Raw genomic sequence first — 27,442 nt, 5'->3', positions numbered from 1 at the left:
ACCTCCACAAGCTGTATAAAATCCTACAAAGAAACCCCTAAGCCCAGATGACACTACACATGAACTCTTTCAAATGTTTAAGAAAGAAAGAATGCCAATTTGACATAAATTCATTCACAGTACACAGGATGAGGAACCTCCTGGTTCGTGGGTCGGTGCTCAACCACTGAGCCACACCAGCCAGACTTCGTACCTGGCTGTTTTTCACTTAGAATAGAGTTTCCAAGCTTCATCTATGTTGTTGCTTGTGCCTGATTTTAAAGAGGATGCTTCCTCACTAAAACTGGTTGTTTATTACAGGTACTTGGTAGATGCCTTATTCCAAGTGCCTTTTTGGCATCCAATTATATAATTTTTAATATATATATTTTTTTTTTGATTTTTTTTTTTTTTTTTTTTTTTTTTTACAGAGAGGAAGGGGGAGAGAGAGAGAGTTAGAAACATCGATGAGAGAGAAACTTCGATCAGCTGCCTCCTGCACACCCCCCACTGGGATGTGCCCGCAACCAAGGTACATGCCCTTGACCGGAATCGAACCTGGGACCCTTCAGTCCACAGGCTGACGCTCTATCCACTGAGCCAAACTGGTTTCGGCTGGTCTCATGTTTTAAAAGACCACCTCTGAGGGTGGGGGCGGGCTAGAAAGGGTCAATGGGGGAAAAGGGAACATATGTAAAACTTTCAACAATAAAGATTTACTTTTCAAAGAAAAGCTACCCAGAATTCCAAAAATACAAACGCATTTCCTTTGTTTCTTCTAAACATCTCTTGTTTTATTTGAATTTTTACAGATCAATCTTTAAGTAGCTAGGAATTTTTTGTTGTGCAAGATTTGAGGTTGAAACCACAATTGTGTTTTTCTCCTAATGGTTATTTAATTGTCGTAGCCCATTTATTGGACAGCCAATCCTATCTCCTTTATCATAGATTAAGCCTATTCAGATACTGTGTTTGTTTCTGACAGATCAAGTTGCTTCATTGAGCTGTTACACTTTTTACATCAGTACTATCGTGTTTTAACTCTGTGGTTTGATTAATCTCACATAATTCTTTTTCATGATGAAATGTAAAACCATTTTGTCAATATTCTTCTTCCCCCCCCCCCCCAAAAAAAGAAGCTTATTTGGCTATTGATTGTAACTATATTGCATTTATATACACAACTGGAGAAGAATGGGTCTCTTTTATAATACAATTTTACAATCCAAGAGCATTAGTGTCTTATATTTATGCAGGGATCTTTTCTTTCCCATAATAAAGCTTATAGTTTTTAAATAACAGCTTTATGCAGTTATAATTCACACACCATACAATTCACCCATTTAGAAAATATAATAAATTGGTTTTTAGTATGTTCAGAGTTGTGCAATTATCCTCACTGTCAGTTTTTGAACATTTCCACGACCCCCTCTCCCCCCCACACACACAATCCCATACTCACTAGCATTCACTCCCTGCTTTTCTCCAACCATCCCAGCCCTAGGCAACCACCAATTTGCTTTTTGTCTCTAGGTATTTGTCTATTCTGAACATTTCATATAAATGGAATCATACAGTATGTGGTCCTTTGTAACTGGATTCTTTTCGTTACCATGTTTTCAAGGTTCGTCTATGTTGTAGCATGTATTGGTACCTCATTTCTCTTTATGGCCAAATAATATTCCATTGTATAAATATACCACATTTTATTTATCCATTCATTAGTTGATGGGCATTTGTGGCTTATCTATATATATAAAAGCCTAAGCAGCAGTTTGACCATTCGATCGGTAGCTATGATGCACACTGACTGCCAGGGGGCAGACACTCAAGCACAGGCATGGAAACATGGAACAGACTGATGAATCTCAGAGGGATGGGGAGAGGTGGGAGGGTGGGAAGAGATTAAGCAAAGATCTATATGCATACTAGAGGCCCACTGCATGGATTTGTGCACTAGTGGGGTCCCTCAGCCTGGTCTGTGGGATTGGGCCGAAATCAGCAGTCCAATATTCCCCGAGGAGTCCTGGATTGCAAGAGGGTGCAGGCCAGGCCAAATGACCCCACTGGTGCATGAATCTGTGCACCAGACCTCTAGTTGTCAATAATACTGCTATGGATACCTGTGTATATGTTTTTGTGTGCACATATGTTTTCAGTTTTTTGCGGGGTATATACCCAGGAGTTGAATTGCTAGGTGATATGGTTTTCTTGTTTAACCTTTAGAGGAACTGCCAGGCTGTTTTCCAAAGCAGCTGCACCATTTACATTCCCATCAGCAATGTATATATTAGGGTTCCAAATTCTCTACTTTCCTGTCAACATTTCTTATTATCTGACTTTTTTATTATAGGAGATGTGAAGTAGTATTTCACTTTGATTTGCATCTCCCTGATGGCTAATGACATTGGGCATTTTTTCAAATGCTTGTTGACCATTTGTATATCTTCCTTGGAAAAATTTCTGTTCATGTCGTTTGTTCATTTTGGAATGTATTTATGTCTTTTTATTATTGAGGCATAGAAGATACTTATATATTCCTTTTTTTTTTTTTTTTTTTTTTTACAGAGAGGAAGGGAGAGAGATAGAGAGCTAGAAACGTCGATGAGAGAGAAACACCAACCAGCTGCCTCTTGCACACCCCCTACCGGGGATGTGCCGGCAACCAAGGTACAAGCCCTTGACCGGAATGGAACCTGGGACCTTTCAGTCCGCAGACTGACGCTCTACCACTGAGCAAACCGGTTTCGGCAGAAGATACTTATATATTCTAGATTGAAATCCCCAATCATATGAATGACCTGCAATTTTTTCTCCCATTCTGTGGGGTGTCTGTTGTTTCTTGATGGTGTCCTTGAAGCACAAAAGTTTTAAAGTTTGATAAAGCATATCTTATTTATTTTTTCTTTTGTTGCTTGTGATTTTGAGGTTTTATCTAACAAAACATCGTCTAATTCAAGAAAACCATTGTTTTCTTCTGAGAGTTTTATAGTTTTAACTCTCACATTTGGGTCTTTGATCAATTTTGAATTGATTTCTATGTGTGGTGTGAATTAGGAATATAATGTCACTCTTTTTCATATGAATAGCCAACTACCTGAGCAACAACTTTCCTGCCTTTGAATGGTCTTGGCACCATGCTAAAAAGAAATCACTGGATTGTAAGTGTGAGGGTTTATTTCTGGACTCTCAATTATACTCCACTGATTATATGTCTACCTGTAGTTTTGAGGTAAGTTTTTGAAATCAGAGCATTCGAGTCCTCCAATTTTTCTTTCTCTAAATATTTTGCCTATTCTGGGTTCCTTAAATTTCCTAATCCTTGGTATTTTGTTGCTAGGGCGAATGAGCTTTATTTTTTGTTTGGTCATTGCTGGTGTATAGAAAACTATTGAATGACTTAATATATTTCTGTATACAGCTACTTCACAACTCTTTCTAAACATCCCTTAATCCATTAGCAAGGGTATCTCAGGTAGGCTATCATATCTTTTGCAAATAACCATAAGCCTGACTCTTCCTTGTCAAATTTATGTTTCTTATTGTTTTTTCCCTTAAACTTCAGAATATTGTTGACACTGTTCACAGTATGCCATCCTTGTTCTGCTCCTTGTGTTTTGTAGCATTGCCTCTGTCCCGAAGAACTGTTTGCTCTCCCTTCCCGGTCATCACCAGGCATCATATGGTCTCTTGGCTTGGGATAACATTTGTCATCTTGACAAAGTCTTTTTATTCCTAGTCCCTCAGGGTTTTCATCAGGGTGCATCCTATTAGGATAATTATGCAGTTGTCCTCCGGTGCCCCATTCATATGATGAACAACATTAATAAACTCTTAACATTGACCCTCCCTCGCATAAACAGTCTCCCAGGCCAGCAGGGACAAATTAGCGCACACGAACAGAAATAACTCAGAGCTCACCGCTGCAGCTCCCGCCTGAGCAATACAGACCCGAGGTCACGCACCGGAAGCCAGCAGGCCGCATCTGGTTTGACCTGCGAGGAGTTTTAAAATAGCTCCTTTTGAATTTCTAGCATTTTGAAAACCAGGCCATTTCGGATCAAGCGTTCCAGATTTTGGTTTTCTTTAAACATTATGAAGTCTGACCACATCACTTCTGCATTTCCATGGGGCCGCAGCAGGGCTTTTCCCAGGGGGCTCCTTCAGCGTGCTTCTCATTTGCATCCTCTCCCAGCTTCATTGTTCCCAGGCACCAAGGTCAGGGGTCAGCTGCCAGTTTTTTTGTATGGGTGCAATTGCTTTGGTTTGTTTTTTTTTTTTTTATATTGGAATGAGGTAAGAGTGAAATATTTCTTGTAATCATGTCTAGCAAATGTGGAAAAATAAAAGAGGCCAAGAGGCGTATTTCTTGCTGGAGTGAAGAACATCCCTTGATGGATAATATATGAAGTGTGCCTGCTGAAAGAGTGCAATGCACAATGCCTCCAGAAAAGGAATCCTAAGGAGAACGTGGAAAAGCTGTGTGGGGAGAGGAAACCTTACGGAGCTGGGGAAGAAGGGACTGGCATTTCAGCAGGGCTTGTGTCCGGAGGCACAGAGTGGACAGGAAGCCGCCAGGAAGTGGCCCAAGACGGGTAAGTGAACTCCATCTCACCAGTTCTGCCCAGGACTCGGACCTGTTTGGAGAAATTTGCTCTTCTGACCCCTGCTCAGCTTCCTTCGTTGTTCCCCCAAACCTACCCCGCCCCCATTGTTCTCCAGGACCCCAATGGAAACCGCCTCTTTTGCTGTTGCCTGAAGCTCTTTCCTCCATGAGGATCAAATGCCCATCCGTGAGGCTGACCTGGGACAGTGGTCACACCCCTACCGGTAAAACATCACTGGACTTGCTTGGGAGGGACTGGGGGGTGGTGAAAGTTGGCCCTCACCTTCATCAGTTCGGCCCAAAGTGTCCTTTCTGAACTTTAAAGTGGCACTTGATCAGTCAGGTCCCAAGTCTCCTATGTTGACCGTCTAAAGCAGTGGTCGGCAGACTCATTAGTGAACAGCCAGATATCAACAATACAATGATTGACATTTCTTTTGAGAACCAGATTCTTAAAACTTAAACTTCTTCTAATGCCACTTCTTCAACATAGACTCGCCCGGGCCGTGTTATTTTGTGGAAGAGCCACACTCAAGGGGCCAAATAGCTGCATGTGGCTCGCGAGCCACAGTTTGCCGACCACAGGTCTAGAGCTTTCACTGGAGACCACACTTCATCTTGCAAACCAGGACCTGCCATAAACCCCTCCTGGCAGGCCCCTGACGTGGCACCATTGTTGCTGGTGGGCAACCCATCCAGCTGAGCCACTGAATAGGCCTGAACTGCTTTAGGCTCCTCCAAACATTGGCATGCCTTGAATACACTACCTTATCAAGGCATATCAGTGTTTTAAAGGCTGATTATAATTTGTACTTACTTTTTCATTTTTAATTCTCACCAAAGGACTTGCTTAGACAGAGGGAGGGAGAGAGAGATCGGTTGCTTTCTGTATGTGCCCAACTGGGGATCAGACCCAGGTCTGTGCCCCGATCACGAAACGAACTGGCAGCCTTTTGGTCCACACGACGATGCTCAACCAGGCTGTGCTTATGCTATTTCCGATGTTTATATTCGTATCGTAGAAAAGAGTGGTCTGTAGTTTTCTTTTTTGAGTTTTAGTAACAAGGAAAATGAAATGGGAAGTTCTTCAACACTTCGAAAGAGTTGCAACATTTAATGTTTGCTTTTTTTTTAAATGCATATTTTGCAGTGATTTTGGAGTTATAAAAAAAATGTTGCAGCCCTAGCCAGTTTGGCTCAACATATAGTGTCAGTCTATAAAAGAAGGGTCCCAGGTTCGATTCCAGTCAAGGGCACATGCCTGGGTTCAGGCTTGATCCCCAGTAGGGGGCGTGCAAGAGACAGCTGCTCAATGATTCTCTCTCATCATTGATGTTTCTCTTTCTTCTTCTCCCCTCCTCTCTCTGAAATAAAAAAAACACATTTTTTCTTTCATTTTTTTATTAAGGTATTATATGTGTACATATCTTACCAATTTCCGGCCCCCCCCACTCCCATGCATGCCCTCCCTCCCCAGAGTTTTGGGACCATTGGTTATGCTTATATGCATGCATATAAGTCTTTCAGTTGATCTCTTATCTCCCCCATATCTTCCTACCCTCCCCACTGTAATTTGACAGTCTGTTGCTTTACGGCCTCTGTATCTATCTTTTTGTTCATCAGTTTATAATGTTCCTATTATCCATAAATGAGTGAAATCATGTGGGGTTTTTTCATTGACTGGCTTATTTCACAAAAAAATGTTGCCTAGGGTTGCCATAAAATGAAGCCAGAAAAAGAAAACAGGAATATTGGTCGGAGGCAGAAGGGGAGAAGTTAAGGGAGATAATCCTCCAGGAGGGGTAGCGAGGTAAGGAGGGCACTGGGTTTGGCAGTTGGCGTTTCCTTGGTGATGTTTTCAGAGCATCGAAAAACACAAACGTAAGATGAGGAAGTTGAGACGACGGGACTCCTCAGAGTGAAAGGAAGGAGAGAGACCAAAATAGACGTCTCTTTGAATGAAGCAACATCAGAGCTGTCCACAGTGGTACATCAGGTGCCACATGAGTGACAGAAAGACACCTTGAGTCTTAACAGCTGCTTCGGGGAGGTGGGAGACCCAGCAGCTGCAGTTCTAAGTTTCCGCCAGTAGGTGTCAGGCGCTGCTCAGCTCTCCTGGTGAGCGGCCTGCCCTCTGGGGACAAGGAGACACAGGTGGGGCTAGCGGAGGGGGTGGGATAACGTGAAAACTCAACCAGCTCATGGAGAAGAAAACGACCACCTGTGAGGGGAGGCAGGCGGGGCCTGAGAGGGCTTTCTAGGATGCTCAGCTTCCTGGGGTGGTGACCTGTGAGGGGCAACTCTGCTTCTGCTTTCCTGGACCTGCAGTTTTAGGGACGCCAAGGACCTGGCAGAAGTCAAGGATGCCATCACCCCTCTAGCGGTTTCTTCAGCGTTCAAAGCGATCTCATGATGCAGTATGCCACTCTGGTACACACCGTGTCACTCTCGCTACTCTGTTCCTCATGCTTCCCCTGAGTCCTGCGATCTCTGGGCTCTCTTTCCCCCACCCCCTCTCCTTTCGTGGGAGTTGGGGGGACTACAGTCCTTGCCCACCCTCATCAGGTCCCATGACCTTAGGCGTAGCCTCTCACTCTGTCATGGCTTTGGTTCCTTATTTGTAACATGGTGGTGGTGGTGGTGGTGGTGGTGGTGTGTGTGTGTGTGAGAGAGAGAGAGAGAGTGTGTGTGTGTGTGTGTGTGTGTGTGTGTGTGTGTGTGTGTTGGGGTGGGGGTGGGACTGGGGGCTCCTGGTGAACGAGGAGAAGGGCCAGATGGTTTTGAGCCCCCTTTCCACCTCTTCCTGTCAGTGGGAACAGTCCTCCGTGTTCACCCAGGGACTTTCTGTTTCTAGGCCTTTTTGGGGAAGTTGCTTTTTCTGTTATTTAGGGAGTCAGGGAGAGACAAGCCGCTGGTGCTCACGTCTCTCAGGCCTCAGGCAGGGCTGTGGCTTCTGACCCACAATAACGGACTACCCTGCGGCCCACGCTGAGCGCTCCTGACAGATGCCGGGACATGGCCGGGTCCAGAGGTGGAAGTGAAAACGCCAGCCTTGCCCTGGGTTGACTCTGAACACAGGGCGGCCTGGCATTGCTGGGGCGGCCTGCCCTGCAGCAAACCTTCTTTTCTAAAAATATATATTTTATTGATTTTTTACAGAGAGGAAAGGAGAAGGATAGAAAGTTAGAAACATCGATGAGAGAGAATCATCGACCAGCTGCCTCCTGCACACCTCCCACCGGGGATGTGCCCGCAACCAAGGCACACGCCCTTGACCGGAATCGAACCTGGGACCTTTCAGTCCGCAGACTGACGCTCTACCCATTGAGCCAAACCGGTTTCGGCAGCAAACCGTGTTGTAAGTGAGGAAACCGAGGCACGGGGTGTGCTCTGCCTTCCAGGACTCTGTGACCCAGCTCTTGGAAGAACCCCATCTGCTCCGTCGTCCGAGGGGAGAGAAGGGGGGCCAGAGAAGGGCCAGGACTCTGGAGACGGCCCCTCTCGCTTTGGGGACGAGAGATCGAGAAGCCGGGGAAGTGGCAGCCGCCGGGGAGGAAGGGGGACAGGCCGCCCGGAGGCGGGGAGCCCGGGCCGGCCGGTGCTCCCAGGTCCCCGCGGGAGGGTGGGGGTCCAGGCGTCCTCCTGCACGGAGGCAGGCGGCGCCCACATGGTACATGCGAAGAGCCACGAAAGAAAATAGAAGTGGTAAAAGGAAGTGGGGCGCTGGGTCCCCGCGAGAGAAGGAAGCAGCGCCCCGGAGCTTCCCCTTTCTCCTCCTTCCCCGAAGCCCCCACCCCAGCCGCTCCCCGCCCCGCCCACTGCCCCTGCGGGGTCCCAAACCGCTTCCGCTCCGCGGGCGGGACCGCGCCTGGCTCCTGCGGGGGGCGCTGGCGGTCAGGGCTGACGTCCCTCCCACCTCCCACCCCGCGGCCGCCCGCCGGGTTCCTTCCGATGGCGGAGCGGCTCGAAGCAGCCGCGGCTGCCGCGGGGACTCCGAGAACTCGGGAACCTGCCTAGCGCCTCGCAATCCCTGCCTCTGCCGCAAGGTGGCGCGACAGGCCCGCTGGGCGGCCGGCCCCGCCCAGGCCCCGCCCCCGAGCAAGCCCCGCCCACGGCTAGGCCCCGCCCACAGCTGTCCCAGGAGCGGAGCCTGGGCTGATGCTGGGACCTGCCGTGCGGCTCCAGCCCAGGTGCGGGGTCCCGACCGTACCCCGGGCCGCAGGGCGTTGTCACCGGAGAGGGGCGTGGCGCCCGACGGGGACTGCAGGTGCGTGGCCGGGAGGCCGGGCGGCCGGGCGGCCGGGGCGGGGGCCGTCGAGGGCCGGCTTGGGGCTCGGGCGGCGCCGAGCGGGCGGGCGGGCACCGCGGGGGAGCGGTGGGCTCCGCGGCGGCCGCGGCGGCGGTGGCTGGACAGGTCCCGCTCCCTTAGGGCTCTGGGGACAGGAGCCACGTTCGGGGTGCGGGCTCCGCACACATCCGCGGTCCCAATGATCCCGGAGGCTGGGGGGCATTCCGGGATCATCTACGGTTGTCTAGGTGGCCGCTAGCCGGACCGCCTGCCTGGGTGCGTGCGGTCCGAGTGCGGCCAAGGCTTCCTGCCACCCACTCAGGCCGCGTGCGCCTGTGTCCTGGGGTCACGGCACCCGCACCTCCCGGCCTGGGAGCTCTCCCGACCGGCACTGGCCTCGGGGGTTCCTTTGCCCTCAGGACCTTGGGGTCTGGGGGTCGTGGAAGAGCTTGCCTAGCCAGCGTGGGCCCCAGACAGGGGCTGCTCTCTCTTCTGGAGAATTGCACGCTTGGCACTGTCAGAGGACTTGTGTTTACACACCCTGCGTGACGTGTGTGTGTGTGTGTGTGTGTGTTTGCGCGTGCGCGTCGGGGCTGGCCCGTCCCAGTCCTGGGGTAAATAAGCAAGAAGTTCAGTCCGGAGGAGGAAGGAGATGGTTCGGAGGGAAAAGGAAGATGAGATGAAAGTAGCAGGATGTGGTATCTACTGAGTTCACCAGCCTCGGTGCAGAGAGGAGGGGTGTGTTAGGCAAAATGAGGACTCCAAGCAGGCCAGAGCTGCCTCCCAGGCCCGCCCCCCCTCCCCCCAGGATGGCCCGCCTCCCCCGCCCCTCCCTCTGGGCCCAGTATCTTTCCATCCGGGGCTCCTTCCTCCTGGCCTTGGACCCCCTGGCCCCACAGCACAGCTCTCAGGGGTGGGCTCTGGAATCCAGATGATTCTACAACCTGAACAAACACCTTCGGTGATGACGCTGGAGCCACTGCCTGGGGACTCCCTGTTGCGTGGAAAGGGCACCCGAGTTCCAGCCAAGCCCCGGGCTGAGATCTTGCCGCCCCTCTCCCAGTCTCCCTGACCATAAAATGGGCTCCAACAGCGGCTTCCGGGGCTGTGGGGATATGAGGTGGGGAAAGTGTGATAAGAGCGGCTGCACATGGAGCTCCTCCCTGGGTATCTGCAGAGCAAGAGCGGGGCCAGGGCTCACCTCTCCCTCCGCTGGTCACTGGGGTAAGATGACCAAGCTCTCTCTTCCTGCCTCAGGAAACCCTCCTTCGATTTTTTTTTTTTTTTTTTTTTTTTAAAGCATAACTGGCCTGGACTATGGGGCAGGAGGGCGCCTGGTCTGTGTGCTCGCCTCATTATGGTTTCAAGAATTTCCCCCTCCCCCTATCTCTAGCTTGGGTGGGGGGTGAGTAATGTCTTCTCACAACAAGCTGTGGTGTAAGCCGCCCCCTCGGGCCCCCTCTCCCCCGTGCACCTCTCCTGTGTCTTTCGAGAATAACGGTGGCATTGGGCTCCAGTGTGTTGGGGAGTTCCGCAGTGGTGATGCTGGGGGCTCCCCGGTGAAGGCTGGGGAGGCTGGCTCTGGGGTGACCCCCTGGCCACGGGCCTAAGGGCTGAGACGTGGGAGAAGGAGAGCCACAGCTTCTCAGCCTGGGCAGCTGGTGCTGGGGGCCCCAGCTTGGGTTCAGGGAGCTCTCAAGCTGTGCACACGGCCTTGGCTCAGAGAGGTGCACCCTGACCTCTGGACACCTGAACACGTGTTTGTCTGAGCTACGGGTGGGCTGAAAGCCTGGATCAGCTTCTTGAAAAAGGAAGCATCTGGAAGGACAAGATAGAGTGATCATCACAAGGTCCAAGGAGAGGTGTTATGTTTGGCATTGAGTCTCTCTGGCATCCACGGGCGGGTGAAGGAAAGAATAGATCTCACTTCTCTGCCCAAGGAGAAGAGACACTTTCGCAGCAAACGTGTTGCATATTCGGGTTTCCATTGACTTGAAGACAGTGCATACTTTCACATGTTATCAGCTCAGAAATCAAGATGCATCTTGCCATCTCTAGCATCTTACCATTAGCATAGATAGCAGTGTTCCTTTTTTAGTAGCACACAAAATAATGGTGCACCTTACATACAGTCGATGGCATCTTAGATTCTGTTCAACACGATGTCTGTTTTCCAAAATCTGAGGAACACTTCAGATGTACACACAGAATTGACATTCCCATAAGTAAATTTGTATACATTAATTTTTCCAGTAACTCTGCCTTCTAAACACCCAAAAACTTTTCAATGTGTCTAGTTTTAAAGGAATCTTTGTAAAAATGTGTTGCTTGCGTTTATAAATGTAGCACATTGTGTCGGATTTAATATCTTGAAAATATCACACGGTTCTACCCCCCCATTCTCTTTTGTACCTTGGGTGAATCCACTCAGGACACATTTTCTGCCTTTTTCTTTCTGCCCTCTCTCCCCAGTATATCATGTTCTTTAATCTTCACAGCCACGCTCTGAGGTAGCCGCAACTGTTGCCCCCATTTTATGCATGAGGAACCAGGCCACGTGACTAGAAAGTGGTAGAGCTGGGCTGACCTTGGCTGGTGTCTACTCTTTTTAAAAAAATTTTTTTTACTGATTTTTTTTTTTGGAAGAGAGAATAGAAAGGAGCGAGACATAGAATCATCAATTGGCTGCAACCTGAGCGTGTGCCCTAACTGGGAATCGAACCGTGACCTCCTGGTTCCTGAGTTGACACTCAACCACTGAGCCACAGCCAGCCCGACACTGGTGTCTACTCTCGAGCAGAGATGATTAAGCTCGAGTGGCAGCCTGCATGCAGATGGGGAAACTGACAGCTTCCCCACCTCCTATTGAGTGTGAAGTGCATGCTCTCTAGGGCATTACTTTTGGGCATAGCTGTGGCTGTCCACATGACTTTTCTGTCTGCTTCCAGGCTAGCAGCTAGGTTCTGGATAATTGGGATTACCGGTTAAGTGACTCTGGATAAGCGAGATGTAGCTATAGCAAAGTGCACCCAATAGGAGGGCGAGGACAGGAAGAAAGGGGTGACACAAAGCAGACATTGGGTCCTTCTTGAGCCTAGGGAATTACCCATGGGCTACTAGGCTTTGGGCTTTAGAGTTTGGACTCAGTTGGAGTGCCTCCAGCCTCTGGCCTTCCCGACTCCCAGTCCCGCCCCTGTCCTGTTGCCATGGTGATGTAAGACAACAAATGAAAGAAGTTGCTTTTCAACTGCAAACCCTGCAGAGCTGCCACCCATACCCCCTAGCATGACTAGGAAGGCCTTCCACCACCCAGCCGGTTTCACCCGCTGACGCTCAGGCAAACCTCCGTGCCTTTGCATGTGCTGTTCCTTCTCCCCCATTGCCCTTCACTTCCTCTACCTGCCCGGGGGACCACGCGTTCATCCTTGCACTCCCAGCCCAAACATCATCTTCGGCGTGTTCCCCAACCTCCTCCGCACTCCACAGCACTGAGCACCCACTCCTGCTGTCCTCGCCATGCCTATGGTGTCCTCCTACCAGGACACGGACCACCCTGGCCGACAGGGTCTGATCCATGGCTCAGTGGCTTGCTCACTGATGCTCAGTGTGGCTGTGAAGCTGTCACCACGAACCCTCTAGGGTCTCACAGGCAAGAGGTCCATGCACATGAACAGTGGGAGCTGCCTGGACAGGATGGTGTGGGGGCAGGAGGGCGGGGTCGGGAGGGAGTGGTGTGCTTTTCATTTTCGTGTCCTCCGGAGTCTTCTTGCTGTTGTTGTTGATCTAGGCAAATAAGCTTGTGTGGTTTCTCTGTTTGTGTGTGTGTGTGGCGGGGGGGGGGGGGGGGGGGGGGAGGGGGGAGGAGGGGGGGAGAGAAGGAGTAGGGCAGAGCTTGGGGATGAGGGTTGAAGGTGGCTTCCAGGCTCCTGCTTCCCCTGGAGTGAGGGTCTCTCATTTCTGCCTGAGTCCTTGACTCCCAGCACGTGACCTTGGGCGAATCCATGTGTCTCTCCGGGTGTCAGTTTTCCCATCGGCATGGCAGCGTGGCACCAGCTGTTTTCTGTGACACACCTTAACCTCAACATTGCACACACTGGCTCAGCATTTCAACACGGAGCACTTCCTGTGTGCCACGCGTGTGCTGGACTCCTGAGCAGGACATACCGTGCTCCCGCTCCTGGAAATTACAGTCAAGTGGACAAGGCACTAGGCACATCTATCACTTCATTACAGTCACGAGAATTACGGAGTTCTGTGAGATTACGTTAAAGGAGCCCAATGCAGTTGGGGAATCAAGGAAAGGCTCCCCAGAAGAAATCATTTTTGAGCCCTAGCAGGTTTAGCTCAGTGACTAGAGTTGGCTCACAGACTGAAGGGTCCCGGGTTCGATTCCGACCAAAGGCAGGTACCTTGGTTGCAGGTTCCCCGGCCCTGGTCGGGGTGCGTGCAGGAGGCAACCGATCGATGTGTCTCTCTCACATCCATGTTTCTCTCTCTGTCTCTTCCTTTCCCTTCCACTCTCTCTAAAAGTCAATGGGAACATATCCTCCGATGAGGATGAACAACAACAAAACAAACCAAAGCAAAAAAGAAAGAAATCATGTTGGAGTTGAGACTTGAGATAGGAAATTTAAGAAGCGGTAACGCTAGCAATAGCAACGCCTCGCACTGAGCAGGCACGTGCAGTGTTCTCTGGGTGCACGCTCGGAGGCGGTCCTTTAGCAGCTCTGCGGGGCTCTGTAGACTTCCTGTCCTGTGACCATTACAGGAGGTAACTGCTGGCAAGTACCTCGCCCAGTGCCTGGCACAGGCCAGGGCTCCTCCCCTGCACCTCCTCCTTCCCCCTCCCCCCTGCTCCGAAGGCCAGGTGACCACGCTGAGGCCACACATGCCGTGACAGGGTGTCTCCCCTTTCCTTTCGCTGCTCAGCACCCGAGAGCACATTTCCACGCTGCTGCCACGGCTCAATGCAGGCGTCCTCTGCAGGCGGCTTTCACGCTGGCCGTCCGGGTAGAGGTTGCCCCCTCACAGACCACCATCGCATCCTTTGCTGGGCCTGCCTGACGTCCCTCCCCAGAGCTGCTCCTCTCGCAGGGCTCAGAAACTCTGGTGTTCTCTGTCACCTACGAAGACACCCGTTCAGCCCTCACAGCCTTCTTCATCCAAAGTTGTCGCCCCGGAACCACAGAGTCTCTGCAGACGTATCTCTGGGTTTGGGGTCTGAGCATCTGTTCCTGAATTGGCGTGGTGGCTCTGACGCTTGTCAGGCAAATCTTCACACAGCCACTTCCACCCAGCCCGGCTGAAGCAGAGGCGACCTGCCTCCCCTCTGCTTTTTTGGGTTTGTTAGATCACATCTACACCTACAGCTCTTAAAAAAAAAAAAAAAAAAAAAAAAAAATAATATATATATATATATATATATATATATATATATATATATACACACACACACTTAATTATTTATTTCAGAGAGGAAGGGAGAAAGAAACATCAATGATGAGAGAGAACCATTGATTGGCTACCTCCTCCACACTGAGGATTGAGCCTGCAACCCAGGCATGCACCCTTGACCAGAATCGAACCTGGGACCCTTCAGTCTGCAGGCTGACGCTCTATCCACTGAGCCGCACCGGCCGGGCTATACTTCTCAAAGGAGAGTTTCAAACTCTATTAGATAACGCAGCTCTTTGAGAAACTGATCAGAGTGATAGGTCATCTTCTTCCCGTCCCCAAAAAAGCATGTGTGTGTGCACAATTGCTCTCCCTCTCTCAAAGTTTTGAATAAAAAAAACAACACGTCAGGGTCTTCTTAAACATTGCAGTCCACCGAGTAGCCCAGTATAACATCCTCTGCTCTAGGAAACAGGACTTTCTCTACTGCGATCGCTTTGAACAGCCCGGCTGTCATCACAGGCCAGTGGGGGTGATGCTGGCCAGCAGAAGCCTGCAGACTGCAGAGGAGGCGCTGGCCTCCCTGGCAGACCTCAGGCGGCGAGCGGTGGGCCGAGCCCCCTGACCACTCACGGGGCCACCGCCTCGCATCCGCTTTCTGCATCTCTCAAGTCTTGAATTCAACCCATTCCCAAGTTGATTAAGGAGCATCACTTTGTTGGGGGTGTCCTTACAAGAAGCCCTCCGCTACCCTACCGCCCACCTCCCCCCAACCAGAGAAGTAGGTTTAAGGCCAGGAATGAGCCAGAGAAAATGTGTGTTTGTGGCTGTTCCCCTGGAGCCGGTCTGGGAGGCAGAGAGGCAGCCCCTGCGCAGGTACTCGCCCCGCCGGGCTCCAGGGTCTGGCACGGGCTTGGGGCTTTGTTTCTCTGGTGTGGTCACAGCCCTTTAGGTGCTGGAGTCAGGCACCACGTATGAAGCACGTTTGCTTCAACTCCTCGTTTCTAAGGATTTTAAAAAGCAGGAATGGACGTTAAGTGTGTCAAATTCTCCTTTAAGCATCTACTCGGCAATTCTTGTATTCTTTCACCTCGAGATAGATTTATGTGGTGCATTATATCAACACTAGAGGCCCGATGCATGAAATTCGTGCAAGGGGCTCGGCCCACCCAGCCCTGGCTTCCTCTGGAAGGTCATCCGAAGGTCGTTCGGCTGTCTGGTCTAATTAGCATATTATGCTTTTATTAGTATAGACCCTTCTATGGAACCCTCCTTGCACTTCTGGAATAAACTCCATTTGGCCAAGGTGTTTTGTTCTTTTAATACGGTGAGGTGGTTCTCTGTAGGGTTTGTACACCCGTCCTCATAAGTAAGCTCGGCCTGTTTTCCTTTCCCGACCGCATCGTCAGGGTTTGGTGTACTGCTTTGCCACGTGGTTTGGGAGGCATCTGATTTTCTCCTGCGCCCTGGGCCAGCTTGTCCTGCAGGCCAACCGATCCGTCCCTGAAAACTAGGAGAACGGCTCTGGTCTTCACCCACTCCCTGGGCCTCCCTCTCCTCTTCTCTCTTCCTTAGTTCTCCAGGTGCACGCCTGTCCCCCCACACCCGCCCTGGGGACCCACCTTTGACTCTTGGTCCTACAATTGCTGAGAGCCAGCTGGAGGGCAGCTCCACTCCAGGCGCTGCATTTTCTGGGAATGCTGGTAAACCACTTTCTACCCAGAGACAGGTTCCCGAGATGCTGGTGCCATAACAGGAAATGACTAAGGAAGCGGGATGTTTTCCTCTAAGGAGAGCACCCACGGAGTGATCTCTCTCTTCACACGTTCGAAGGGCCGCATCCTTCAGAAAAGCCGGACACCTGCTCGGCGGCCGTCTCTCTCCAGAAGGAAAGGGCCCAGGGAAGGGACGTTGTAAGGAAATAGACTTCAGCGTGCTGTGAGGGGATCTTGGAGAAATCAGAGCAGAGCGGCAGTGGAACAGGCGGCCTGGTGGTTGGTAGTGAGCTCCCTGTCGGAGGGAGTGTTCAGGGAAAATACATGTTGGAGGTGGAAAGGATAGCGGTGAGGGTGAAGACCAAGATCACTCCGTTTCTGAGAGTGGCTCGTTCTCCAAATCACGCTGCCTGTGTCCGACTGGTCATATAAAAACTGGTGCTTCTTTTTTTTTTTAAATGTATTTTATTGATTTTTTTACAGAGAGGAAGGGGGAAGAATAGAGAGTTAGAAATATCAATGAGAGAGAAACACCGATCAGCTGCCCCTTGCACACCTCCTACTGGGGATATGCACACAACCAAGGTACATGCCCTTGCCTGGAATCGAACCTGGGACCTTTCAGTCCACAGGCCAAACCAGTTAGGGCTAAAAACTGGTGGTTCTGAGAACACACCTTGAATTCAAGAAGTTCCCTGGCCTTGAATAAACAAATCACAAAGCTGGGAAGCTGCCTCCCAAACCCCACAGCTCACAGCCCATGCCCCAGAGCAGGAGCACTTTGGTGGTCACCCATGGGGAAGGGCCGGGGGCCATCCCTGACCTGGGACCCTGGCCCACATCCTGGGCTGGAGCCCCGGCTGCTCCTGGGATCTCCCGTCCCGACTCTGGGTGAAATAAACGAATGGAGCTCTGCTTCAGAATGACCTTCCTCTGTGGCTGACCTCCCACCCTGCAGACTGAGCTGGGGGTGAATGGCCTCTTGCTCTTGGGGATTCTGAGCCCACGTTTCCTAGGCCTTTGCATGTTGCATTCACGTCTATACTGACACGTTGGGGGTTTGGTTTCGAGAGAACTAAATGCTCGGAGAGCTTTCCTTGGCTTGCTACGGTGCTGAAGAGAAAGTAGGGCTGTGCTGTGCTGATCAGGCTGCGGGATAGGAATAGGAGATGAGATCCCTAGTCTGAGCTGTCCCTTGCTTACCTCCGCGTCCCCCCTGAGCGGATCTAGTGTTCTGACATCCGGTGAGTTTTCAAAGTCTCCCCTTCCATCGTGGGAGCTGCTCTGATGGGCCAAGCAGAGGGGACCTGCTGCTTCGCTCGTGGTGCCCATCTTTTGGCAGGATTCCCAGGACTCCAGACCCTTCTTCAGACCACAATGGCGCCACGCCTTCCCCTGCCCGTATTCCTCTACGGTCATGGGTGGCTTTGGAAGGGCAAATTCCAAAGGCCTGCTCCCAACCCACATCTCTCTTTCCGTAGCATCTGATGCCCAACGTTTTCCCCTGGAGCCTCTTCTCTTAGCACTCTCCCCTCCTCCTTCCTCTGCAGACTCCTGAGGCAAGACTTCCTCTTGCCTCCCAACATGCCCGTCTCCCTCCCCAAACACTCTTCTCCATGCCCACGCTGCTATTTCCACTATTTCGCCCTTACCACGTGTCCAAGGCCCACGTCTCCGTCCTCCGCGCAGCTTCCTCCGCGGACTTCCCTGTTTTGTGTCGCGTGAAGTCAGACTCCCGCTCTTGCAAGCTTGGAGTCATCTCTGAGCTCCTTCTATCTTCCCGCTCTCATCCTCCAGCCAGGTTTTCAGACATTACGTTTATTTGGGGTCACGTCGACGAGTAACACGTAGTTTCAGGAGAACAGCTCCAGAACACGTGATCGGTCTATCGCCCTGTGAGCTCATCACCCCGGATCTGGTCTCCTCCCCTCGGTGTTGATGGCGCTTCCTTTCCCTGGAGCTCTTGCTTCTCTCACTTCCCCATCGTTCCCTCCGCCATCTCGTTCGGCTTTCGTCACCCTGTGCCTAGCTGTTCATGGTGCTTCTGGGCCACGGTCTCTTCTTCGCTTCACCAGGAGATCTTTCTTACAAAAGCTCCTTCATCGTGTTTAGAAATCGTCGATCCTACCCCACCTCACAGGGAGAGTCGAGCCTTTCATCTTCTGTTCAAGTTTCCAAGGTGAGTCCCGCTCTTTGAGTCTTCTCCAGGAATTCTCACCCTCTCCTCCAGCCGGACTGCCTGACTCAATTTCCCCAAGGCCTATTGTGTGTTCCTGCCTCCCCCATCCCTCTCCCCACCATTGTGTTCAGCACTGGCTCCCCAGTGCCTGGAGGGGCTGGGTTGGGTGGTGCTCAGTCAGTGTTTGCTGAATGGAAGACTGTCTGGGAGACCTGGGCCTCAGCCAACGGTGGCTGCTGACCTGGCGGCTGGGCTGTCCCCCATCCGAGATCATTGTGGGGGTTCAGTCATCCTCCTCCCCAAGGTCTGCACCCTGCAGGCACCTCACTGGCCTTCTGTGGGCACCTGAAGGGGCAAAAACCATGTGTCTTTGCCCTCCAGTATGGGCAAGCCAGGTGTCCTCCTCTGAGCTGCTGAGACCCCATAACCCCTGGCAGACGGCAGACTGACTCCACTTTTGGAGTCCTCTTAGTAAGGTGACCAGATGTCACGCTTTTGGCGGGACAGCCCCGATTTTTAACAATTTGTCCCGCGTCCCGGGACAATTGAATCTTTCCAAAAATCAGGACTTTTTAAAAATGCCTCGGGAAGCGGGACAGATTGCTAAAAATTGGGACTGTCCCGCCAAAAGCGGGATGTCCGGTCACCTTATCTTAGCGCCCTCTGCATCAGTCCGATTTAAGGACGAGCATCTCTCTGAGGCGGACAGGGGAAGACCTGGGGAACTGGCCCCAGAGGAGCCACGCCCAGCCTGGTGACCTCTGCTTCACAGGAGCCTGGGGAAGTGTGTTTGCAACACGATGTTTACAGGGCAGAGGGGCTTCCTGTCCCGCCTGCCCTGCCCGGCAGCGGTGGGGCAATCAGGAGCTGTGCTTTCAGGGGGGGGGGGCGGGGGGAGGAAATGCTTGGAGGATTTGGGGGGATTCTTCAGACATCCCCAGGGGATACCTGGCCAAGCAGACCCTGGAGGAGGTCCAGGGAGGCGTAGGACTCAGGTTTTTAAATGAGGAGAAAAGAAAGTATTACTCATCATTGCTTTAATTTGCATATTGCCCTTCGCAGCTTGCACACGTGCTCTGCAGTGTGGCCCTGCTAGTTTGAGGTGGAGCCGTTTGGAGCAGAAAGACAATCTCTTGTTGCTTCCAAGCAGGTGCGAGGTCAGCCAGGATGCTGTTGTTTTTCTGGAGGGGAATTATGCTGGGAGAGGAGAGAGGGCTTTCTGAGGGAGGGAGAGAGGACTCCTCCCCGTGAGAGAGAACCTCCCATTCCGATGTAGAGTTCCCCCAAAGATGGAGCGTGGTGCCCTGCCCATGCTCACCTGCCTCCCCAAAGGGCCATGGCAGCCCTGGGGCCCCCACCCGCCCACCAGCCTGGAACCACCCCCATGGCTCCCACAAGAACTGGAGCTTGTCTCTCTGGTCCCTGGGAAGGTCTGGTGGCGTGCCTCAGGCTCTCCTGGCCCCGGGGACAGACATATGCCATATTCCCTTTCTGGAGAGTGGGTGATCCATGCACGGGTGACTCAAATTCGGGGCTCAGCCTTACCACCTGACTTCAAAGACCTGAGGTTGTTTTCTGTGGCGAATTCTTTTTCTGAACCCATTAGAGAAAGGATGTGGGACGAGAGCTGCCCAGCTGCAGGGCAGAGGTGCAAAGGACTCCCCTGACCGCCACACACGGGCCTGTGGGTCATGGTGCGACAGTGTTGGTTTGTGGAGGGAGATTTGCTATACATTGCAAAGGAAGAACTAAAATAAGGGCAGGGCCCTTTAAAGAAACTGATCATAAAACCCTACTTAAAAGGGAGAGAGGTTGGCCTGAGGGGTGGGGCTGAGAAGAGTGATGACGGGTAGGACCGAGCCTTGTGTAGCATCAAGAAAATGCATTTCTGAACTAGTGAGGAGGCTAAGGAGCTCAGGCCCGAGGCATATGAGCTTTTTAGGGGTTTGGACAGGAGGTTATTCTAGAAGTTACCTGACCCGCTAGAAAAGCAAGGTGATGGGGATTTGTGGGAGTTGATAGAAGCAGCTCTCAGTGCAAGGCCATGTATGGGGTGCAATGTAGAAAGAAGGAGGCACCATTCCTCTCCCACCCCTGGCCCAAGGGAAGGCACTGTTATGGCCAACATTCTTCCCTGAGATGCACGTGGCAGACTGAGAATGCCCCCTCTTGGGTCAGAGCTGAACTCCACTGGGTTTCCATCTAGGGAATTTCGAAGGGATTGATTGGGTTGGGACCACAGTTGAATTCCACCTTGGGTCCAGAGCTCAGTGCCCTCAGAGAATCCTCCCTTCAAAGATGAGGGATTACTTCTCATCTGGCTGCATTATTCCTAAGACCTGCTCAGTAGATGGAGGTGAGAACATCATCATTATTCTTTAAAGGAAATTTTATTTTTTTAGAGAAAATTTAGGTTTACCACAAAATTGAGAGGAAAGTACAGAGATTTCTCATAGATCTCTTATCCCCACTCATGTATAGCTTTTCCCTTTATAATATTACTCACCAGAATTGTACATTTTTTTTTTTTTAACCAAGGATGAACCTACATTTTTGCATCATAACCACCCAATGTCCATAACTACTTACCTTAATATTCTATGGCTTTCACTAAATGAGTAATGTAATGACACATACTCATCATTATAATAGCACAGAGTACTCTTACTGCCCTAAAATTCCTCTGTGGCCTATCTACTCATCTATCTCTCTGCCCCCTACCCTTCACAGTCTTTGACCTGTTTATTGCAGGGGTGGGGAACCTTTGATCGGCCAAGGGCCATGTGGATATTTATAACATAATTAGTAGCCCTGTGCACAAATTCGTGCATGAGTAGCTCACTGCTGCTTGCCTCACGGGGCCTCCTGGCCCATTGCACCTCATAGCTCTCTGCTACACGTAGCTCGTAGCTCGCTGCCCTGCCCTCCTGCTGTGTGGTCCTTACGCATGCATCAGGGTGTAACCAACATTTGCATATTACCTCTTTATATTATAGGAGGATTTGAGGGCCATACAAAGTTATCAATTTAAAAATTAGCCTGCTATATTCGGTCAGACATTTAATTAACTCACCCCTAATGCCTTGGCAGGGCCAGACCAAATGACTTCATGGGCCTTATATGGCCTGCAGGCCGGCCACTCCCCACCCCTGTTTTATTGTCTCCATAGTTTGCTTGGGAACATTATATTTTACTGAACTATTTTATCTCATTTAAAGAGGAAAAGTTTTGTAATGTCCATACTTCATTTTTAAGTACCTTTTTACTGACCAGTAAGAGGTGATCTCTAATTCATTTACCAAAATGGTACCCTCTCAACTTGAATTGCTTCTACATTAGCTGGCCTACCCAGTTTGTTCCAAAGAATATCTAACCTTTAAATAACTTCATCTCTGCTGTTGCTGCCCCAGAGTAGGATACCCAGAGGTGGCCATGCCGTATAGAAGGAATACACTGCTTCTCTGAAGGATGACTTTGGTTGTTATGAGGTGTCCCCCTACAAGGGAATTTTGTATACATCGTGTGGTCTCTATTTAAGGTCAAACCATAAAACATACTCTATAACTTGGGAGGGAAATCCCATCAGCTGTATCTAAATGACATAGTAACAGACAAACAAAAACATAATTTTGCTTCTTAGATTAACTCAGTGTTGACCGAAGTATTAGTCACCAGAATTGTACTTTTTTTTTTTTTTTTTTTTTTTTTTTTTACTAAGGATAAACCTGCATTTTCACATCATAACCACCCAATGTCCATAACTTTCCTTAATATTCATATATAAATATAGTTGGTATATTGGTTTGATGTTGTAGTGGAGAGATGCAAACAGCAGTGGCTTAGATAAGATAGAGGTTAATTCCTTTCTCATGTAATAGTCTGAGAATAAGCGATCCAGACTTTACATGGGAGCCTATGCCCCTTCTATCTTGTTGCTCATGCCCCTATCTTGTTGCTTCTCCTCCCTCAACATGTAGCTTTCATCTCATAGCCCATAATGGCTACTCTAGCAATCACAATTACATCTTCCTTCCAGCTAGCAGGAGGAGGAGAAAGGAGAAGATACTTGGAACTCACAGTTGTCAATGTTTACTCACAATTCATTGGCCAGAATGTTATCATATGACCACATTTAATTACAAGAGAATCTGGGAAATGTAATCTAAAATTTCCAAAAATTATATTACTATAGAAGAAGGGAGATTGGCCACAGGACAATTATGAGTCTCATCCATATCTAGACACGATTAGTTTGAGATCTTACTGAATCTTCAAGCATATAAATATGCTTCATCCCTTCTGTCATATAGTAAGCATGTCTTCTAAGTCCCATTGAAATTGTTCATTAAAAAAAAATGGCATGCTATACCAAAAGATGGAATCAACCCGAATGTCTGTCTATAGATGAATAGATAAACAAAATGTGGCATATACATACAATGGAATAATATTATTTATCCTTAAAAAGAAAGGAAATTCTGACACATGCTGCAACTTGGAAGAAACTTGAAGACATTAGACTGAGTGAAATAAACCAGACACAAAAGGACAAACACTGTATGATTCCACTTACATGAGTCAAACTCATAGAGACAGAAAGTAGAATGATGGTTCTAGCAAAACATAATGTTATTTCTTAGATTAACTCAGTGTTTACTGAGTATTAGTATACTGGGAGGAGGCAGAATGGGGAATTAGGGTTTAATGGATACGGTTTCCGTTTGGGAAGATGAAAAAGTTTTGGAGATGATGGTGGTGACGTTTGCACAACAATGTGAATGCACTAAATGCCACACAACTGTACATTAAAATGGTTAAAGTGATAAATTTTATGTTCTTTACATTTTGCCACAATTTTTTAAGTGGCATGTTCTAATGATCTGAAGGCAGAGTTCTCTGGCATTTTAGGGGAAATGTCCCTATTGATCAAGATGCTCAACACCCTTTGGGTGAGGTTATGAAGTCAGTGGTGAGGTTATGAAGCCAGTGGTGAGTGCATCCATCTGTGTTGCCATCCAGCTCACATTTTTCTACACAAAATGCAGATATGCTGTTTTTGTGGCATTTTGCTGCCATACCTGCTTTGTTATTGAGTCCATTCTAACACCTGGTGGTTCCTAGATCCTTTGCTGCGTGCTCATGAACCGCCTCTCAGTTACATGTAGAGCACATTGCCAGCGGCTTAGTGGGCTCAGAGACTGTAGTTTCCAAGATTCTACCTTGTTCATGTTCTCAAAAATTAGGACAGCCTTTTCTAGTGTCTCTTTCTCTCTCTCTCTCTCTCTCTGCTTTTTTTTCTGTCTCGCTCTGTCTCTTTTGTACATCTTTCATTTTCTCCGATCCTTCAAAGATTACTAATAGCAGTCCCCTTTCACAGCCTCAAGTTTCCGTATGACTCTGAGATGTATTTATCCTCATGCAATCCTCAACTCATTTTCATCCAACCCTCTATTTGACTTCAGAGCCCTCCCTGTGGGTCCCTTCTCCCACAGCCTCCCCCTCTCCCCTGCCACCGTGGTCTTCGAAATGCAAGGTTGATGTGTCCTTTCCACTTGGACAATAGATGTACCAGCGGCTAATTTGGGAGTGGCTCCACATGGCCCTGGAGTAAATCCTTAAGCACTTAGCTTGGCCTATAAAGCCGTGTGCCATCTGCCACCCCAGCTCATGCAGCTTCATCTCCCAGCATGCCCTGTGCCATACTTTATCCTGCCATGGGGTTAAGTGCCTGGCTGTTCCCTGAAGGAACCATTCTGATTCACACCTCTTGCCTCTGTCTGTTTTCCCAACACCATGCCCGAAACCCAGGGCAGCGGCTCCTGCCTGTAGAGTTATCTCGGGACCTACCCTCTTGGAGAAGCTTTCCTAATTGACCTTCTTCCTCTTCCAAGTTCCTAGTGCACCAGCCCCGTATTAACCTCCACTGGGACAGCTCATCCACTGGGCAAGGTCTGATTTGAAGGTTATTCTGAATGGTGCTGCTGTGAACTTTCTGGCGTATGTCCTTTGAGTACATTCTTAGGAGCGGGATTGCAGTGTCGTAGGGCATGCCCAGACTGTGCTTTAGTAGCATTGCTTGGAAAGTGGCTGTACCTGTCTACACTCTCACCTGCAGCCCTGAGGTTCAAGGTGCTTACAAATAGTGTTTTCCATCTTTTCCATTTGAGCCATTCTGGGTGTTTAATGGTATTGCATCATGATTTAAATTTGCATGTCTCTTAGGACTAATGAAATTGAGAACCTTTTCATGTTTATTGGTCATTTGGATATCTTCTTTTGTGAAGGGTCTATTCAATCTTTTGCTCATTTTTCTATTGGGTTGTCCGTATTTTTTATTATTATTATTATTAATTTTTTTTTATTTGTTGCAGCTCCTCACACTTTGAATGGAGATGATGTGCCTCTTACGGGCCCACCTGCCCTTCTGGCTGCCAGCTCCTTGAGGTTTCTGGACCGCCCCTTAGTAAAACCCCTCTAATAATAGACCCTTCATATATATCTGCTGTTGACTAAATAAGCCATCTTTGATCCATGCTTTCCAGAAAGATAACCATCTTCCTGGAGGAAAAAGATGGAAGAAATAGCAGTGGAGCAGTTCTGCTCTCTCTTGGGTATCTGTGACTACTGCCCACCTGTCCTGCATGGTTGGCTCAATCTCTCCAAGTTTAGGCTCTGAAAATATCTCTATGGGCCCTTATGAATGTCCTCAGTGTTTTTTTCCCCCTTCAAGATTTCCTTTCATGCCTGCTCACTGCCGCTCTTTTGTGTCCATTCTTATTTGGGAACCTCACTTGCATCTTTTGTATATGGCCCAGAAAACCTCACCAACCCCACCCCATTCTCATGAGGCTCTGGGCCTGTGCCTTCAGAATTTATTTTCAGAGCTTTCTTTTCCTTTTAAGCCATCCTGTTTTACAAACCTTTCCTTATTCTTGGTCATAATCAATGACACAAGATGGAATAGTTTTTTTCTGCTTCCTAAGCCTTCCAAGAGATGAGGTGATCGGGGGAGCCAGGTACTGTCTTCCACGTATTGTCAAGGTGAAATGCGACATCCCTAGACTTTGCTGTGAGTCAGTTTTATGATTCATATGAGAAAGGCAGCATTCATATCTCAGTTAAACTATGTGTGGGTTTAGTGGGTTTTTTTTCTTTTATCTTTTTTCAAACCTCTGTATCACTTATTCATTCAAAATTCACTTATTCACCCAGTGAGTATGTGTCAGGCACTCTTCCAAGTCCTCATGGAGTTTGAAATCTAATGGGACTGGAAGAGAGAGACTGACAGGGAGCCCAATAAATAATAAGTAATGTGTTTTTGTGTCAGTTGGTGATAAGAGGGGTGGGAAGTCCTTGATGAGCATATAATACAAAAACTGTACGAGGTGAGGGAGGGAGCCGCATGGACATCTGGGAGAAGAGCACTCTGGGCAGGGGTGTTCCTGGTGTTTCCTGTGGCCATTCTAGTCCTCGGAACTGGCCACTTCCATGCTGGCATTAGCGAATCTTAACGTCTGAAATGAAGGACAGTGTATTCGTCATCTTTGGGTCTACCACAGCACTCAGCAAAGTATCTGTCGTCCTATTCACTTACTAAGAAAACCTTTTATTTGAATCGATGGATTTAGGTTGGCCAACCTCTGAGAGCCCTTTCTCCTCTGAGCTGCTAGGATGATCTTAGCTTCCAGGTGGCTTTGTCCCCAGCGGACCCACCTGTGCTCCTCTGAACACACGGCTTCTGGCCATGTGGCCTGGTCTCCATCGAGGGGTGGGGCCTCCACTAGCTATATACTAGTATGTGCCAGATACCGTGGCTGTGCAACGAACCATCCAAAACGCATGGAAGAAGACTGGTTATTTTAGTGTGCTCACGGACTGTGGGAGCCAGGGGTTTGGGCAGAGCACAATGGGGATGGCTTGTCTGCCTTCAACCCTGTTGGGGCCTCTGCTGGGAAGACCCGGCCAGCTGGGGACTGGCACTGTAGTCGGCGTGCCTACAATGGACTCTCGTGTAGGTGGGGCTTCCGACCTCTCAATGGACAGTCGGCTTACTTTAGGACGGCCAAGTGCTGGCTCCAAGTGCTGGTGGATGAGGCAGAAGGTGCATGGTCTTTTTTTTTTTTTTTTTTTTTAATATATTTTTATTGTTTTTTTACAGAGAGGAAGGGATAGGGATAGAGAGCTAGAAACATCGATGAGAGAGAAACATTGACCAGCTGCCTCCATCCTCCAACTGGGGATGTGCTCGCAACCAATGTACATGCCCTTGACCGGAATCGAACCTGGGACCCTTCAGTCTGCAGACTGACGCTCTATCCACTGAGCCAAACCGGTTTCGGCAGAAGGTGCATGGTCTTAATGACCTAGTTGGGAAAGCCACACAGTGTCCCCTCCAGGGTCACCTCCACTGTCATCTGGTGGTTGAAGCAGCCTCAAGCCCACCCAGATTCATGGGAGGGGGAGTAGGTTCCACCTCAGGAAGTGGCCAAGCTGAATGCAGAAGAGGCCGTGGGATGGCAGATGTTATGACCAACTTTGGAAAAGACAATCTCTTATAGCACCTCCAGTTTCCCTGTGGGCCTTATGTGGCCCGTGGACCGGACGTTCCCTGCCCTGGCCTAAAAGAGCCGGCTGGGAAAGTGATGGTGAGCCGGCCAGCGGCGGGAGAGGGAGAGGCAGTACTGAGGAGGCTCCGGTTACCAATGGAGAGAAGAGGGCCTGGGTCAGCCCCCCCCCCCCCCCCGAGGGGCTCTGCAGGGGGCTGCTGGGTATTCCCGGAGGGTGAGCCGTCAGAGTGATCAGTCTGGCAGACTGGGGCAGGATGTGGTTCCTGGGGTGACTGAGGGAGGAGCAGGTGGCCGTGGGAAGAAGGGTGGGGGTCCTGGGCAGAGGACCCGCTCTGGGGTCTGCCCATCACTCCAGGGGTTTTTTGAAAAGCCCAGGGCCCTGCGAGACCCCCTGGGCCTCCCTGCGCCCCCACGCCTTGTGACTCCCCCGGGGAGCCCATCCCCGAGTCCTCCTTGAGGGCCCTCTGAGCGCGGGATTCCCGGAGCGCCCCCTCAGGCTGCAGACCTCTGGGCAGCCCCCCCACATCCTGTGCCCGGTCCTGCTGCTCTCGAAGCACACAGGCCAGATGTGCAAATTCTGCGGCTGTGCCCAGGCCGCACGCAGCGCAGTTTGCTTTTCTTGGAAATCATTGGTGATTTGTTAGAAAAACAGGAAACCTTGGGGCTGCTGGTGTACACTCTGACTTTTTTGTTTTTGTTTTTGAACCCCTTTCA

General features: G+C 49.9%; 1 protein-coding gene across 3 annotated transcripts in view; it reads left to right on the top strand.

The window, feature by feature from the left end:
• The first annotated feature begins 8,711 nt into the window (after positions 1–8,711).
• PIK3R5 (phosphoinositide-3-kinase regulatory subunit 5) overlaps positions 8,712–27,442 on the top strand; it is a 75,993-nt gene continuing 57,262 nt past the window's right edge. For 2 of the 3 annotated variants that reach the window (XM_084863917.1, XM_084863914.1), the window contains exon 1: positions 8,712–8,852. The gene's annotated coding sequence lies outside the window, so the exon portion shown is untranslated. Of the gene's footprint in view, positions 8,853–17,775; positions 18,162–27,442 lie in introns of those variants that run through there. The other variant, XM_084863915.1, reaches the window with a different exon arrangement.

Source organism: Pipistrellus hanaki (genome assembly GCF_964339955.1).
Source record: "Pipistrellus hanaki genome assembly, chromosome: 16".
NCBI classification, from domain to species: Eukaryota; Metazoa; Chordata; class Mammalia; order Chiroptera; family Vespertilionidae; genus Pipistrellus; species Pipistrellus hanaki.
The sequence above is the reverse complement of the archived record's forward strand: the minus strand, read 5'-3'. Positions and strand labels throughout refer to the sequence as shown.